This window comes from Lacerta agilis, chromosome 1 (assembly GCF_009819535.1).
Source record: "Lacerta agilis isolate rLacAgi1 chromosome 1, rLacAgi1.pri, whole genome shotgun sequence".
NCBI classification, from domain to species: domain Eukaryota; kingdom Metazoa; phylum Chordata; class Lepidosauria; order Squamata; family Lacertidae; genus Lacerta; species Lacerta agilis.
This window is the reverse complement of record NC_046312.1, coordinates 122,958,973-122,975,616: the sequence shown is the minus strand read 5'-3', so window position 1 is coordinate 122,975,616 and position 16,644 is coordinate 122,958,973. Positions and strand designations below refer to the sequence as shown.

The window sequence follows — 16,644 nt, the reverse complement described above, 5'->3', positions numbered from 1 at the left end:
ATACTTCATTGGAGTACATCCTGTACTGTATAAGGATGCTCAGTCAAGAGGAATTGTCCAACCCTCTTCTTCCCACTGAGCCTGCCCTATTCTCCTAAAGTACCAAATTACAAACCCTTACTGCTTGGAATCTTGATTTGAGACAAATGAGACTTGATTGTCTTAAGGTGACATTGCTTTACAGTTACTGTAATCTGTCCTTTCAGCAGTTCTGTCCATGGGCTAGGTAAATATTATCTAAATAGAAACCTGATATTGTATGCTACAAGGAATGCCTTTTGCAGCAGGTGTTACAAGTCCCTGTAGAAGCCGATGGTTGTGATACAAAGGGATGAAAGAGAATGTTCCATTTAGGCACCTACAGTTTTTGCATCGTTTCCATTTTGAAGCTACCTCATAGAAACCCTATCCCCTAGACTTAAGACGGCAAAAGACACAGGGGATTGACAAGTCAGCTCTTGGAAGGGAAACTACAGCTGTTACAAATATAATATTTCCTCCTTGGGTTTACCTTTAACACATCCCATGGCAAATGACCAAGCAGCTTAAAAAAGGAGGAGGAGACTTTAAGAGCTGAAAATACAGAGTCTTTCTTCAACCCCAGCCCCTGTTTACTGTGAAAACAGCCCTGAGTTTTATGGAAGATTAGTATTGAAATATGTGAATTTGATTGCAAGTGTTCTGGATTGTGAATGATAGTAGGATCTAAAAAATAATGAAACTACGGTAGTTCTGAGAGTCCAAAGGGGCCATTAGACTTGTTTCTCCTCAAACAGCAGCCTGCCCATGTCACATGGCAAACTGTGAAATTCCCTTCAGGCTCATGTGAATTAGGTACCATTCTGTTTCTGGTACAGTACACAGTAGAATAAGGCAAACTATTGGCTAATTTGCCATGTGTTCACCTTCTACCATTTTTTTTAGGATAGGTAATGCGAGTGAATATTTAATTGATTTAATCTGTTCAATGAAATGAAAACTCTGAGCCTCTTTGAAGATTAGTGTTGTCTGTTGGTTTGCAAAGGTATCCTAATGAAAGAACACTGTAGAGAAAGCAGGCTTACTGTTCTTTTTGCAAGCCCTGGTGGCAATAGCCTAAAAATCTGCTAAGAACCGTTTCATAGTTCTTCTTTTCCCACTGCAGTTGTAGCTGTGTGTGTGTGTTAGTAAAACTATTTTTAAAATTATTGCATTGAGAAGTAAATAAACTATATCAATGTTTGTTTATACTCTCCCAGAGCAAAAAAGACTTCACAGTAACAAATTCAGCATGTTAGATAATTTTGAAGTGATTGTTTGAAAATTAAATCCCTCATGACCAAATGGAGAAAGGAATAGGACCATGTGTTTATCTCTTCTTTAATATTGTTTGTTACCTTTTAGTTCATAAAGGGAAGTGGGGGTAAAGAAAAATATCCTGTAGCTAATAATAATAATAATAATTTTATTATTTATACAACGCCCATCTGACTGGGTTGCCCCAGCCACTCTGGGCTGCTTCCTGCAAAATATACAAACACAATAAAACATTAAACATTAAAACCTTCCCCATACAGGGCTGCCTTCAGATGTCTTCTAAAAGTTGTTTATCCCTTTGACATCTGATGGAAGGGCATTTTACAAGGCAAGCGCCACTACTGAGAAGGCTCCTTGTCTGGTTCCCTGTAACTTCACTTCTTGTGAGGGAACTGTCAGAAAGCCCCTTGGAGCTGGACCTCATTGTCCGAGCTGAACAATAGGGGTGGAGATGCTCCTTCAGATATGCAGGGCTGATGCCGTTTAGGGCTTTAAAAGGTCAGCACCAGCACTTTGAATTATGCTTGGAAACTTACTGGGAGCCAATGTAGATCCTTTAGGATTGGCGTTATATGATCCTGGTGGCCACTCCGCAGTCTAGCTGTCACATTCTAAATTAGTTGTAGTTTCTGAGTCACCTTCAAGGTAGCCCCATGTAAAGCGCATTGTTCTATTCCAAGTAGGAGAACCAGAGCATGTACCACTCTGGTGAGACAGTGTACAGGTAATTAGGGTCTCAGCAGGGGTACCAGATGCAGCTGGTAGATAGCCACCCTGGACACAGAATTTATCTGCGCCTCCAGGGACATCTGTGAATCCAAAATGACCCCCTAGGGTGTGCACAGCTACACCATTTAGGACCAGGGAGTCCACCACACCTTCCTCCCCCCCCCCCCCGGAACACTACACCTGTCTTGTCTAGATTCAACCTCAATCCGTTAACCGCCATCCATCCTCCATCCATCTCCAGACACTCACAGAGTACATTCACTGACTTCACCAGTTCTGATTTAAACGAGAGGTAGAGCTGGGTATCATACTGGTGAACACCCAGCCCAAACCCCCTGATGATCTCTCCCACCATCTTCATATAGATGTTGTAAAGCATGCAGAAGAGGACATCAACCAGTGTGACAAAGGTGGTTTCATTCTCATGATGGAGCCTGAATCCCAATTGGAAGGGATCCAAATGGTCCACATCCTCCAGATTAGAGTGTGCTCAATCACCTTGCCCAGGAATGGAAGATTTGAGACTGGGTGATAATTGGCCATAACGTCCAGGTTTTTTGAATATGTAGTTTAATAAGTAGTTTAATAAGCGGTTTTATAATAAGCGGTTTAATAACCATTTCTTTTAGTGGTTATCCAGGAAAACTCCCTCAAAGAGGGAAGCATTCATCACCCCATGGAGCCCATTGCCCAGCCTTGCCTAGCCCTGCCTAGGAGCCAGGGTGGGCAAGGGTCCAGGTGGTCAGTTTCATTTGTAGTTTGAACATGGCCTCAGCTGCACTAAAAACGTGCAAGGAAAGCATTTTCTTTAATGGAGTATGAAGGAAAATTCCTAAAGCACTTCACTGAGCAGGCATTTTCCATTTTCCTACGTAGATGTTTATAGTGGATCATGCTACATTTGTTTCATGTGGTATAGGCATTCACTTACCTCCAGAAGTGAATGTCTATATTTGCACACCTGATATCCTACATAGCTCAAAGACTACAGTGGTTTAATAATTTTGTGATCCTTCATTCAAATAATGAAATGAAGAGCTGAGAGAATTCCAGTTAGCTACAGGCTCTTTAACTGGATTTCTTACTCAATGATGTAATGTGCTTCCAGGGATTCCCTTTCCTAATGTTTTTGGAATTGATCCCACTAGTCAATAAGCCTCAGCTCAAAGTGTATCTCTTACAAGGGAAAACTTCAGGCACTTAATCTGTTCTGCTTTGTCATGTGCTGACATGCCTCCCACTTCTAGTTGTAATGCTTGAATTGCATGTTTTGCGGAAATATTGGGCATGTATTTTGCCCTCCCAGAAAAATAAACAGCAATGAATAACTGATAATTATAGTTTGACTGTTTCTAAAACTAAAGTTGCATTCCTGTGCACACTTGTTTGAGAGGAAGTACCATATAAATTGGTGAGGCATCTGCTGAGTAAATATGACTAGAATTCTTCTGGAAACTGCCTGACATATCACCCTGAAATCTTCGTATCTTCTAAGGCTGCAGCTGGTATTCCTGTACATATATGCATTTTGGAGTTGAATAGATTTTGTTTAGTATAAAATAGTATTTGCATACTCTGTTTTATTATAGATAATTGGTAAAATGGGGACACTATTTTTACCAAATTGAAATGTAATTTATATTTCTAAAATGTTTACATGCCTTGCACCTGCTTTTCCTTCCTGGGTTTCCTTCCCCCTCCTCTTCCTGGTTCTTACTAGGCACACATCACTCTTCTTCTGTCTGTCCTTCTGTCAGATGTGATCCCAGAGCAACCTCACAAATTGTACTCTTCAGACGCTAGGGCTTTTCAGATGATGGTGATCTTTTTTAAAAAAATGTTATCTTAAAAAATAACCCAAAGTAGTTTTCAAAGAAACAAATTAACATAAACACAGATCCTCTGGAAAGCTTTCATGTAACATTCAGAAAGCTTTAGTTTGTGAAAACAATAAGCAAAAGTATGTCACCGTCTGTGGGGAATTGCATTAAAGAGCAATGAGCTACTCAATGTCAGGCAGTTTAATGTTAAATCAGTTGTTTTAATTATGAGAGAAGCATCTGTTTACTTACTCTGTTTGTGCTACAGGACAATGAATGCTGGACAGTAACAACACATATATGTGACATGTGCACACAACTTCAGAGATGATGCACACTTTATCTAAGTGGTAAGGTTTGCATCCAGAGAAGATTTGGCAGAACTCTGCTCATGCCGCATGACTTTCCTGGCTCTTCTCCCACTGCAGGCCACTGTGCTCCCCCAAAGGGTTGATGCACCCTCCGGATGGGCACAGCAGAAGAACTGGAAAATTGGAGGGATTCAGTTAATCTGATTTGCCTAAACAGAAGTGGTCATTTTGCTAGCACAAGACATATCTGGAGCCAAGCCAAAAGCATTATAATGAAGTCGGAAATGTAACTTCACATGAATGTATTAGTAAATGTTGGTAGCAATGGCAAACTGAAGATTTAAAAAAAGATTGCTGTAGTGAGTCACTAAAAGATTGCCTTTCCTCAGACTCGTTTTAATATTGTGTGGCAGGTTAGAATGAACTATTCAAGGTGGAGAGGCCATGGGGTGCCAAAAAGTTTGTTTTGTTGCAGAGGCTGCTTGATCAGGTGATGGTTGTACAGTAGTTGCCTTGCTATCCCCATCTAAGTTCTAGGGAAACTTGTATAGTACCTCCCAAAAGAGTTATTTTAGGTACTGGAACTTCCTGGATGGGAGGTTAGGGGGGTGGGGGATGTACAGAGATTAAATGGAGGTTTAGATTGTTTTGTAGGGCGTATCAAGCCAAACAGTCTTCTTGCTAGCACCTGACATTCCTTGTTCCCATTTCCCTCTCACTGTCCTAATCCTAGCTGCTGTATTTCTTTATAATGCTACACTTATCATGCTGCCACTGAGATAGAGGAGGAGCCATAGCTGAGTGATGGAGCACATGCTTTACATTCAGAAGGTCCCAGGTTCAATCCGTGGCATCTCCAATTAAAAGGATCTGATAGATGCTGGGACATGCCACTACCTGACTATGGAAAGCTGCTGCCAGTGGGTTGGTTCTTAATTATATTTGATTATTCTCGTATTACCTGCCTTGTACTGTACAAAGTAGAGCAAGAGAGAAATATTTTAAATAAATGTTTGATACCCTCTTCACCTGCAGCTTCACATAATGCATACTAATTTGTTTTCAAAACCAACGGAATTTAATCAGGAAGTTCTGATGTAAAAATTAAAAGTAAGAAAATTCCACCATGAAGGGCTTGCACACGGATTCGTTGGAATGTACTGGAGTATATTGACCTCTTCCCTGCCAGGAGAATACTATTGTTGCCTTCAGTGTCTTGAGTTCTCTAAGCTGCAGAACTGTGGAGAAGTATTAAGTATTTTCTCTTTGGCAGCTGATAATAAAGGGTGCAAGAGATTAATGAACAAAAACTGTTTTTAAGATGTAAAAACTAAATAACCCTGATGAAATTGGTTTTCTCATTGAATTCCACTTTCAGTTGAAACAAAAGTTTATCTTTAAGGTATGTGTTTAAGTTTTCATGCAAACACAATGTCAGTTCAGCACCCTGGTTTTAATGTGCACATTCATCTTCCTGCAGTTCATACATAACCTCATGATTTTATAACACAGCACCGTTACTTGGTAGGTCACATCCATGCATTTGCCCCCCAAATTAAGTGTTTGATTTCAGCAAGGTGTAAATACAAGGGTCTATAATTCTTGGATGGCCTTGACAGCTCAGCCAAAAATTGTTGCCACAAGATTGTGGGTAGCCTGCAGGAAAGGGTATGATGGAGTGCATGGGATCTGGCTGCTGTTCAGAGTTGCATAGTGTATCTCCACAGTGGTAGTGAAGGAAGCCTTCTGCTTCCCTTTCCTGTGTGGGAGCAGGAAATAGGGGTTTGTTACTGTACTTTGTTTCTTCATGGTAGAGAAACTCGTTCCCTTGGTCAAGCAGTAAACAGCTCCCTAGTCTTATTGCTAAGATTGAACCTGCAGAGAGGCAGGAATCACCTCCTCAGCTTTTAGCTTAGGGGTGGTGGGGGGTGTTTGCCAAATGTAACACTTTAGAATGATCTCTCTCAGACCTGAGGAGTAGCTGGTTTCTGTATTGTTGGATTGTTGGCTTCAGATCTGAAGAATAACTGTGCCATGTAAACAATAGGCGCATTGTATTTAACTATTCAGTTGCATAGTAAATTATTAAACTAGTATTAGAGGGCAGAGAATCTTGTTCATTTTTTGTGTGTGTGTACCTGTTGCAGCAATATTTTCCACTAGCAGGGCATAAAATGTCATTAGGCTTTTTTTGGTAGCATTTTAATGTGAGCTTTTAAAAACACCTATTTTTTAAGATAAGTAATTCTTCCCTCCCTCCATAAACATGTGATATGTAACCTAAGCACCTTATTAATTAGTGAGATTTTTCATTTGTCTGTACAGCATAGGTAACAGTTTTTGTGTGTTTCTGCCTGGCACTTTGCTGGTCTGTGCTCTGGCAGAGCTCCCTCTTACTGTAGGTAAGGTCTTCTGTTGCCAGAGTCAGGCACACATATATACTGTATACTTTGTGTATTCAGTTTCTCCATTTCATTTAAGAAAGGGAGACCTCTTGTGTATGTGGATGTAGGCCTAAAACTGTTAAATTGGCTTTGTCAGTATTTCGGAATCTTTACATTGAATGTCTCATACCGTATTCTAAGCATATGCTCATGGAATAGATAAGTAGATACAAAACTGGGCAAAATGTATATTCTGGAAACATAGTTATAGGAAGCCACAGAAGCAGTTGATTTAACTGTACCACTTATTTTTTTTAATTTCTTTTCATGTTCCCAGGTCTACTAAAAAAATAGTAAACAAAGTGCAATTTTACAACAATTAAATACATAAATGAGAACAGCGACAGCATCATATAGATAGTAAAACTAAAGTTATCCAAGTTAAAAATGCTAACATTAGCAATTATCAAAAGCCTTGGGAAACAAATGTTTTTGCTTGGTACCTAAATGATGGCAATGAAGACCCCATGTGACCTCCCTAGGTAGCGCATTCCAAAAGCAGGAGCCACCACAGAAAAGATTGTATTCTTGGTCGTAACCAGCTGCATTCTACAGACTGTGGGGGCATCCTGAGAGAAATTATTTCAGTTGGTGGGCAGATTTGACACTTGGAAGCTCAGCTCTCAACGCACATCTGCTACCAATGTCCAGTGAGCATCTCTCTAATATGATGTCATGCTTCTTGACGTTGCCCTGTGGCAGACTAGCCAAGGCTTTATTTGTTGTTGGCGCAGCAAGTCTTATACTGCCAGAAGTTCTCTCTGTGTTTAGAACAACCAATTTTCAACTACTATTGACTCCATTGCCTTTTAGGAGCCAATAGATATACTAGGAATAAGAACGGATTATTCTTGCGTATCTCGCTTAAATTTCATGTTGCTGTTATTTGTATAATACAGTTTTGAATCTGAAATTGTATATGGATTTGTTAATGATTCTGAATTGGTCAAGCAGTTTTGAGAGTGCAATTGCCATGATTTGAGAGGAATTGGTTTGGCACTAGGACATGGGACATGAAGCTTATTGGGAAATTATAATTTGTAGCTTTTGTTTTTGCATAATTTTCTGTTGTGAACTCTGTTTATGATTTCTCTTTTAGTTGTACAACTATACTTGTTTTTCCATATTGGGTGTGATTCCCACTGCAATTAAAGCAGTGAACTTTAATTTTAAAAAGCTAGCAATTTCATTCAGCAGTTAGCAATGCTGTCAGCCATTTACATACTATTTATACTGCTTGCAGCAGCTGGAAACTATATTGCTCAATAAAAGGTGCTCTATATTTCTTACTTCTAAAGATTAATGCACGTTCTGTCTCAAAAACTCTGAAAATGGATGGAAATTAAGGGAAGGATCAGGTTATACTCCTAGTAAGAGCAGGTACTGGGATGCTCACTTCATGCTCTCTTTTTCCTTTTGGCTGAATCAGACACCCATGACACCAGCCTCAAATGAAGGTAAATTTGGTTGAGGTGCCTGTTCTGGGAGCTTATTTTCTCCCTAAACAGATCCTAGCTTATGTTGGGATCCTTAAGCATTATCTAGGACAGGGGTCAACATTTTTTTTTCCACCAGGGGGCCGGTCCACTGTCCCTCAGACCTTGGGGGGGGCTATATTTTTTTTGGGGGGGATGAACGAATTCCTATGCCCCACAAATAACCCAGAGATGCATTTTAAATAAAAGGACACACTCTACTCATGTAAAAACATGCTGATTCCCAGACCGTCCACGGGCCGCATTTAGAAGGCGATTGGGTCGCATCCAGTCCCTGGGCCTTTGGGTACTCCTGATCTAGGACAATGGACTGCTGCACTTCTGTGTAATTTACACCTTAAATCTGAAATGAGCAGGTGAGTTGTGAGAAGGACCCAAAGACTTGCCAATAAACGTGGTTAAGAAAAAGATTCCTGTCTGTCACTTTCTGTTTTAACATTCTTTTTATCTTCTATCTATTCCGTTTATATTTTAATGTTGACTAACTACTGAATAATCATTTTTGGCACAGTTCTGCTTGTTAACATTACTCATGCACATATGGTGACTTCTTGCAAAACCGCTGATCTACTCGAGCTAGATTGTTCGAGATACGTTTGTATAAGAGAACCCAAAGCTGAGCATCTTTATTCTCCTAAAATAGCTACACAAATGTGTATTTCCTTGAAGCATTTCGAAGCTGTTCCATGGTAACATAATGTTGTTGCCATTATAATTGCCAGGTTAACCCTATTCAGAGTCTGGTCTCAGTGATAGTTTTAGCTGGACAGTAGTGCTATATACGGTAGTGAAAAGCAAGTAAAATAAGACAGTAGACTGAAAATCCAGCAGATATACTCTGCCCTTTCTATGTTTCTAATAGGAAACTTTCAGATAGATCTTGTTACTTTGGCCCAACCCTTCCTTGGGTCAAGGCCTATTTTGATTGGCATTGTCAAAACAAAAGACATTTTCTGAACTGGGATTTGTGAAATAGTCATCTGCTTCACTGCATTTCTACTCACAGAAGAGGAACCTTACTGTCTTTGTGTGCTTGTGGCATGGACTGTATATTTACAGGTATCTGTGCACATGGGATAACTCAGTGCCAGGCTGCTCTACAAGTTGAGACATGTATAAGTTCTTTCCATGTTAGTGGTGTTCTAACACTCCAGAGAATAGAAATTGTAATGTAGAATGTGTTCCACTTAAGTGTAGAACACACTCCCACACACGCTCATCGTAACATTGTTGGACAGTGTTTTATGTTGTCATTTTTTTTATTGGCCTGTGTGGCTTTTGGGGAACTGTACAAAGTGGAGAACAAATAGGCATGTGCACAGCAGTGTATGAAAGGGCAGTCTTAGGAGTCTTGCTCAGTAATGAGAGGTTTTTGTGGTTGTTACTGCTGCATAACCTCTTATAAATTGATGGGAGCAGGAAGAAGTAGGCTACTCAAAACAGAATGGCTCTCTGGCTCTTTTCTTCTTCTTACCTGGAAACTTGGAGGGAAGTCTTCCACATTTTTGACCACGTTTTAAAAGCATTTTGTCTTTACTCTTAATGTAGCTTAACAGATGAACTCGATAAGGACAGAAATTCTTTTATCAGGAAATGAAAACTGACCTGTAGTGGGAAACTGCATGTGTTAGGAACAGAGGAAAGTCAAGTTTTTATTTGAACAAGGCAATCTTCAGTGTTGGATTTAGCATAAGAGAAGCCAAACCTGTTATATAGGAGCTGACGAAAGATGGATTGGAAATCTCTCTCACTTTGCGTCTGTTGAGTTATCACACAGTAGCTGACAAGAGTGTTTCAGGTTTAGTGTAGGATGACTGCGTGATGTTGTTTCTAGGGAAACTGGTGGTGGGAGCATGTAAAAAGGTAAGAAAATACATTCTCAGGACAAACGCTTAAATGAGTTGGCTTATGAGCTTTTTATGTTTGTTGTTATGCCTTTTAGCTATTTCTTCAGCCTCCAGAGCTTTTAGGTGATGAGCTGCATTCTTCTGAACACTGTATATATTAAAACTGTATTCTTAGAGCATCTTCAGTGAATGTCTTTATAGGTAGAGAGTTAGAGGCTGAACTGTGTGGTAGCCATGTTTACTGATTATACCAAATTGTCCAGGGTGTTTAAAACAAAAAAGGGGTTACAGAGAACTCCCGATAGGATCGCTCCAAACTGGATGAATAGGCAGTGAAATGGCAAGTTGAATTCATTGTTAGTGGATATAAAGTGATGCACATTAGGGCAAAAATAAATAAATCTTAATTTCACATTTATGCTAATGGAGTGATTGATAAGGAATTAGACCTTGGAGTCACAGTATCAGTGGAAGGTGCAAGCCCTGCGTGCAGCAGCTGTGAAAAAAAACAGATGCCATGCTAGAGATCATTAGGAAAGGGATTCAAAATTAGGCTACCAGTATCATAAATGGTGTTATACAAATCTGTGGGGTGACCACACTTGAAATAGTCTGTACAGTTCTAGTCCCCTCATCTTGAAAAGGATATTGTAGAGCTGGGAAGGGCAACCAAAATGATCAAGGGGTTGGTTGGAGATACTCCCTATGGAAAAAGTTAAAGAATGTTTTTAGTTTAAAGGAAAGAGAGAGGTATATAGAATTATGCATGATGTAGAGAAAGTGGATGGAGAGGTTTTTCACCCTCAGGGGCACCCAATAAAGCTAAATGTTGGAAGGTTTAGGAAAGACAAAAGGAATTACAGGTCTTCAAATATTTAGCTAGCTTAGCTGAAATTGTGATATGTGAAATTTCACTCCTTTATTTCATATTTTACAGAAACTCATTCTCTTTTTGGTATGATCTGTTACCTTATATATTGCAAGTAGAACAAGAAATGTCACATTTTATAGATGGACATCTGTTTAGTACTGTATAACGTAACTGATTTTTGTACAGTAGATCTGGAGTTGGTTGTACAGTAAAGGCCTTGTGGTCAGTATGAAATTTGATACATTGTTGAAACTCCTGAGATCCTCAGTTTGCTTTTTGCAACAAGTTGGTAACTTTCCTAATTGCATAGAAGAACTTGAAGTATGATAGTGTGCTGCAAAGGCTTAGACACTAGGTTAGTAAAATGTTCTGCATTTGTTTCCAAATAGGCTTGATTATATGGTCACCACTGTGCTTTGGTTTATGAGAAAAGAGTGGGAAGGATCCTGTACTTTTTGCATGTAAGGATTCTTTTCTGGTACTATACCAGCTGGTGAGCAGACATTTTTGTTGCTGAATCTGAATAAGTACAACAAAAACCACTCACCTCCCATAGCATCTCTTTCCAGGTTTCAGGAATAAGCAATTAACACAGAGAACTTCTCAACACACGTAATTATTATAAACTATTTAAATGAATGTGCCTGGAAAAATCATTGGCTCCTGGTCCCCCTAAGCCTCTGAATAATAGATGACTTGCATAGGAATATAAAATTAGTTTTCAATTTTCTGATTGTTGAGTTTTAGTATGAACCGAACATTGTAGCCATTCTTGGGTTATGTCAGTGGTTCCAAACTTTTTCAAAGAGGGCAGATTTGATGAAGTGAAGGGCCGACCAAAGTTGTTGACCTTTTCTTAGAATTGAAGTTCTTGAGCTTTTTAAAGGATTTTACCCCAAAGTTGTTGAGCTTCTTTTAGGATTGAAGTTGTTGAGGTTTTTTTTAGGATTTTACCCCAGGAAATAAACTGCCACAGGGGCTGGATTAAACTGACCGGCGGGCTGGATTAGGCCCCCGAAACGGACTTTGGTCATGCCTGGGTTAGGTGTACCAATCAGTTTTTGTTTTTCAGGGTTAGATTTCCATTGCTCCTTAGTTACTCAAATGTTGATTTGCTTGCTTAAAGAAGGCTGAATGGGTCTTAGGTGCAGTATTCAGTGTCTTTCTTCAGAACCTTAGCTGCAAGTCTCTTCGAGTGCTGTGACAAGATGCCCTTTTGATTTGGTGTATATGTACCAATGAGATCTTTTTCTTAGTTGTAGTCATGTTGTGACATGCTCATCTCTAGTCCAGGTACCTATCTGACAGGTGGTTGTAATTTCAGCCGCTATGCTAGAATTTCTTGTCTCTTAAGTAAATAAAAAAGTTGTTAGATAACAACAGGATGTCTCTTATGATGCACATTCTTTCAGATTTAGTAAAATATTACAGCTTGACTGAGTTTTTATTATAGTTGCTAAAGTGGTTTTAGCATGTGTTATTTTGCTGTCTACGCAGCAGTTTTGTGGCAGTTTTTTGGGACTGGGAGGGCCCTTGTAGAAAGACAAACAACTATTGTTCTAACTGGACCTGTTCACAGGACTATGTATTATTGCTCTTCCTTCCTATCTCACTGGCGGAGTAAGCAGGAATGATGTATGTCTGCCACAAACATAGCTACTTCTCTGGCGGGAATTTTTTTTGAAGATCTATGGTGTGTGCCATCAGAACATTTCTCCTGCATTCCACTTTCCTGGTTGTAAGCCCCATAAAACTGTGTGAGACGGACTGGTTCATTAGATAGGATTGGACTTTGACTAGCTAAACAGAGGAGCGAAAGAGTTAGGCAGTTCAATTTTATTTCCTAAAATTACTCCATAGCTAGAAATTACATGCTGAGGGTATGAACTGTGTTGTGTATGGGGTAATCTCAAATGGTTGAGGTGCTGCAAAGTGTCCATGCTTTGTGCAGTCAGCTTACTTCAAATGTGGATACAGGGTATCTGCTATTTTTTGTAATTGTAAAGCTAGTAAGCAATAAATGCACCGTCTGACAAGTTTTATGCCAACTTTATAAATAAGCCCACAAAAGTTCCTATCCTGTAAAATGTTTATTAGTCTGCTGTGAGCTGGCAAAGGGAATTCTGGCCCCTCCTCCAGCAGTCCACTGCATTTCTAGCCAGGGAGACAGAGTGCTGTATAGAAATTCTGTGTTTCTTTGCTATATGTGATTTATTGTCCCTCAGCCATATACTCAAATAACACACAACCGAACACAGATACGCACACCTCAGGATACACTGCAATAAGGCTGGAGGACTTGCAGCCTACTTGTCTGTCTTGATCTGTCGGGGCCCACCTGTCAATTCATGTGAAGAACATAATTGCAAATCAGAACTCTTCACCTACCCCGTGGGTTAACTTGCCAGGTAGGTATGACTGCCCACCTTTTCAGTCACCCGGTGCCATTGTGACATCAGATGATTGACAGGTGGGTGACCCACCTTTGCCTGTCAAAGTTGGCCTGTGTGAGGGGGAAGAGATAAAAGGTTCCCCAGCCGTGTACTGCAATGTTTTGTTGCAGGGCCACATGTTTTGGCTGTAACAATAACAGCATTTGACAGCTGTGGCAGACCCTAATGTCCAGAAACCACCCCAATTCCTTCCAGAGTCCAGTTTGTTGGTCTGCTTATTTTTATTACTACCATACACCATAGCCTCAGAAGACTCTCAAAGCAGCTTGCAAAAGATTTGCCTAGTGCTATCACATTTTAAAAGATTTGCACATGGTGACAAGTTTATTCAGAAACATTTTTTTTCCTCCTTGTTCGTCTTGGAAAGCCTTCTGGCCTTGAGTTGCCGGGCAGCAGGCTTCCTCAGACTCTCTGAGGTGAATGAGACTAAGCATCTGCTCAGGCCTTGATGAAGCAAAGTATTTTCTTGGCCTTTCCTTTGTTTGATGGGAAATGGGTAACTGAAGTATCAAATCTTTTTGCAAATCTTGGTTGAGACAAGAACACTTTACACAAGATTAACCTCCTAATGTAAGTTGTATGTTAAAGACTGCATACATCTCTTGCATAATTTGTTTAGATTATTTATACCTCACTTTCTACAAATCAGTTAATCATGACACATATCTTTACTTCTCTGTGTGTATTTGCAACAAGAAGCTGAAGTTGAATTTATGGTGCAGGATGACAGGCCAATATTTTCTTAATTTTGAAGTTTGATATAGCATTTCAGTATCTAATTCTTGCTAATATAAGAGGATGGGATGGTGCTGTGTTGGTCATACAGTGGAAAGTGTGGTACCGGTAGTTGGGAACAGCAATGTAGCCTAAATTGCATACATATATCCTGAATGAATATATTCCTGCAAGCCAAAATGAGATGAAATGAAATGAAATGGTAGAGGCAATCAATTCTTTTGAGTGTGGGATTGCCATTTCACAGATGATTTTATGTTCAACATTTTGGCCCGAGTACTGATAACCCCCCCCCCCAAATAGAATTGGAAACTTGTTCTTGAAACAATTTGATATATTCAGATTTCTAGATGCAGATTTTTAGATATTAAGCAAATAACTGACACAGAGGACATTTTTTAAAAAAAAAATCCCTGTCTTGTCAGCTCTGTTAAAAGTATTCTGCCCTTAGATACAAATGTTCTATTTTTATACTGCAATATGTTTTCTATGCTCAGACACCATAAAAGGCTCATCTTGATGTCAAACTAAACCATGGTTTATCTTGATGAAGATGAGCTGCAATGAGCCATAATCTCGTGTCCTCATCCCCTCTTGCACTGTGGCCACAAGAATCTTTTACTTCTGTTTCTGATTAACAGGCACTTGCTTCATCTGAATGCAATGGACTGTGGTTTCATTTTTGCTATGGCTTGTTTGAAACAAGCCAACTTCAAGCCGTAAGTTATGTAGCTGGCTTGTTCTAGTCTTCCATCCTGAGGGAGGAAGTGAATGCACATGTGTGATGTTTGCTGTGGCTTGTTCCATTATAATAAACTATGGTTTGTCATGATGTCTTAACCAGCTTGGAATCCAAGAATCTGGGCATAGCTGTAGGCAATTTGAAGATTAAAGTAACTCCCCTTTAATACTTGCATCATACGTGCAAGAGCTCTTTGTTATGCTCATCATTAGGCCTTTTTAGCCGAGAATATAGTTTGATATACAATAATGTATATATTCATGCTTTCACTGCATTTTATTCATTCTTTTTAAAAAGTATACTGTGTTGTATTGTTGACAGAGCTGGTGATTATTTGAAGGACTGGCAAATGTATTTCGAAGTGGAAAATGGCAGTATTCCACCAACTTCGTTAGAGAACTAACTTATCCAAACAGAGGTAAAGTGGAACACTATATGTGCTGTTAAATGTTTCATGTCAATGAGGACAAGTTAAACAATGATGACTTGGTAACCCATAGTTTATTCTGGTGGTGTTATGTGATAGATATTCTCCAATTTTCTTCTGGTTAACTTTGCCAGTGCTTACAACGAACCAGTTCATACATATGGCTTGATTTCTTCTCATATTATTTGCCTCGCAGTTGAATGTGTGAGCTTGATTTCATTGAAATTGCTGAGTTTGAGTTGATGTGCAGGTGATTTTTATCTATTGGGTTGGGTCCAGAGTTCAGCACTTATAATGGGACTGGTATGAGATCTGTTCGTGGTAGTTGCCTCTATGTGATTATCCAGAACAACCTTTCTCGTCACATCACAGCCCAACTGGTACAGCCGAGTCCCTTAACCCTTAGATAATTCCCAGGGGGTGGGGACTGCTCTGGGAAGGAGGTGAGAGAAGTCAGTTGCCAGACCCATTTTGCACACTTAACTCTAGATCCAGCTCACAATATTTAATCTACACAGAAGCAAGTTGTCTCTTGATGCTGCAGTCATCGAGTGATGAACATGGGGCATTCCACCGTGACGTGTGTGACATTCAGACAACGTTTTCAGTACTTTTGTAATTATTTTGACCCTAAAACAACTGCTGGTTCAAAAGCAATTAATTGACACCTGTCATTTATGTCTTAAGATATAATTAATTTGATTTGGAATATTTTTTATGTTGCCTGAATAGAGATACAAATTTTTAATTTTGCGTGACGTGTGTGACCATTTTGCAAATGTTTTTCCCTCTCTTCTCAAGTTCTTTGAATATTTCTGTGAGTTCTTGTAACATTCATGGAAATAAAAATTATTAGAATTAAGCCATATATGTGTAAATCCAAAAGAGGGGTTTTAGGAATATGAAGTAGCAATACTAAGGCTAAAAAACAACAAATAGTACTGTGACGTGTGTGACATTTAACGTGACGTGTGTGACCGCATATGAATTTTTTTTCTAATGAAACCCTTAAAAATATCATTTGTGTGGATAATTGTTATCTTTTTACAGATTGAGGTTAACAAATTAATAAACATTAACATAAAAGTGGAATTGGACACAAAGCAATCATCTTTAATGTTTGCACAACTTGTAAAGGTAAAGGTACTCCTGACCATCAGGTCCAGTGGTGTCTGACTCTGGGGTTGCGGCGCTCATCTCGCTCTATAGGCCGAGGGAGCCTGCGTTTGTCCGCAGACAGCTTCCAGGTCATGTGGCCAGCATGACAAAGCCGCTTCTGGCGAACCAGAGCAGTGCATGTAAACGCTGTTTACCTTCCTGCTGGAGTGGTCCCTATTTATCTACTTGCACTTTGACGTGCTTTTGAACTGCTAGGTGGGCAGGAGCTGGGACCGAGCAACGGGAGCTCACCCCGTGGCAGGGATTCGAACCGCCAACCTTCTGATCAGCAAGCCCCAGACTCTGTGGTTTAAC

The 16,644-nt window shown here is 39.7% G+C and overlaps 1 protein-coding gene across 4 annotated transcripts in view; it reads left to right on the top strand.

Annotated features, from left to right (window-relative positions):
• Window positions 1–16,644, top strand: part of FAM126B (family with sequence similarity 126 member B) — a 47,916-nt gene that overhangs the window by 4,645 nt on the left and 26,627 nt on the right. For 3 of the 4 annotated variants that reach the window (XM_033169536.1, XM_033169554.1, XM_033169527.1), the window contains exon 2: window positions 15,066–15,162. The gene's annotated coding sequence lies outside the window, so the exon portion shown is untranslated. Of the gene's footprint in view, window positions 1–4,174; window positions 4,196–15,065; window positions 15,163–16,644 lie in introns of those variants that run through there. The other variant, XM_033169545.1, reaches the window with a different exon arrangement.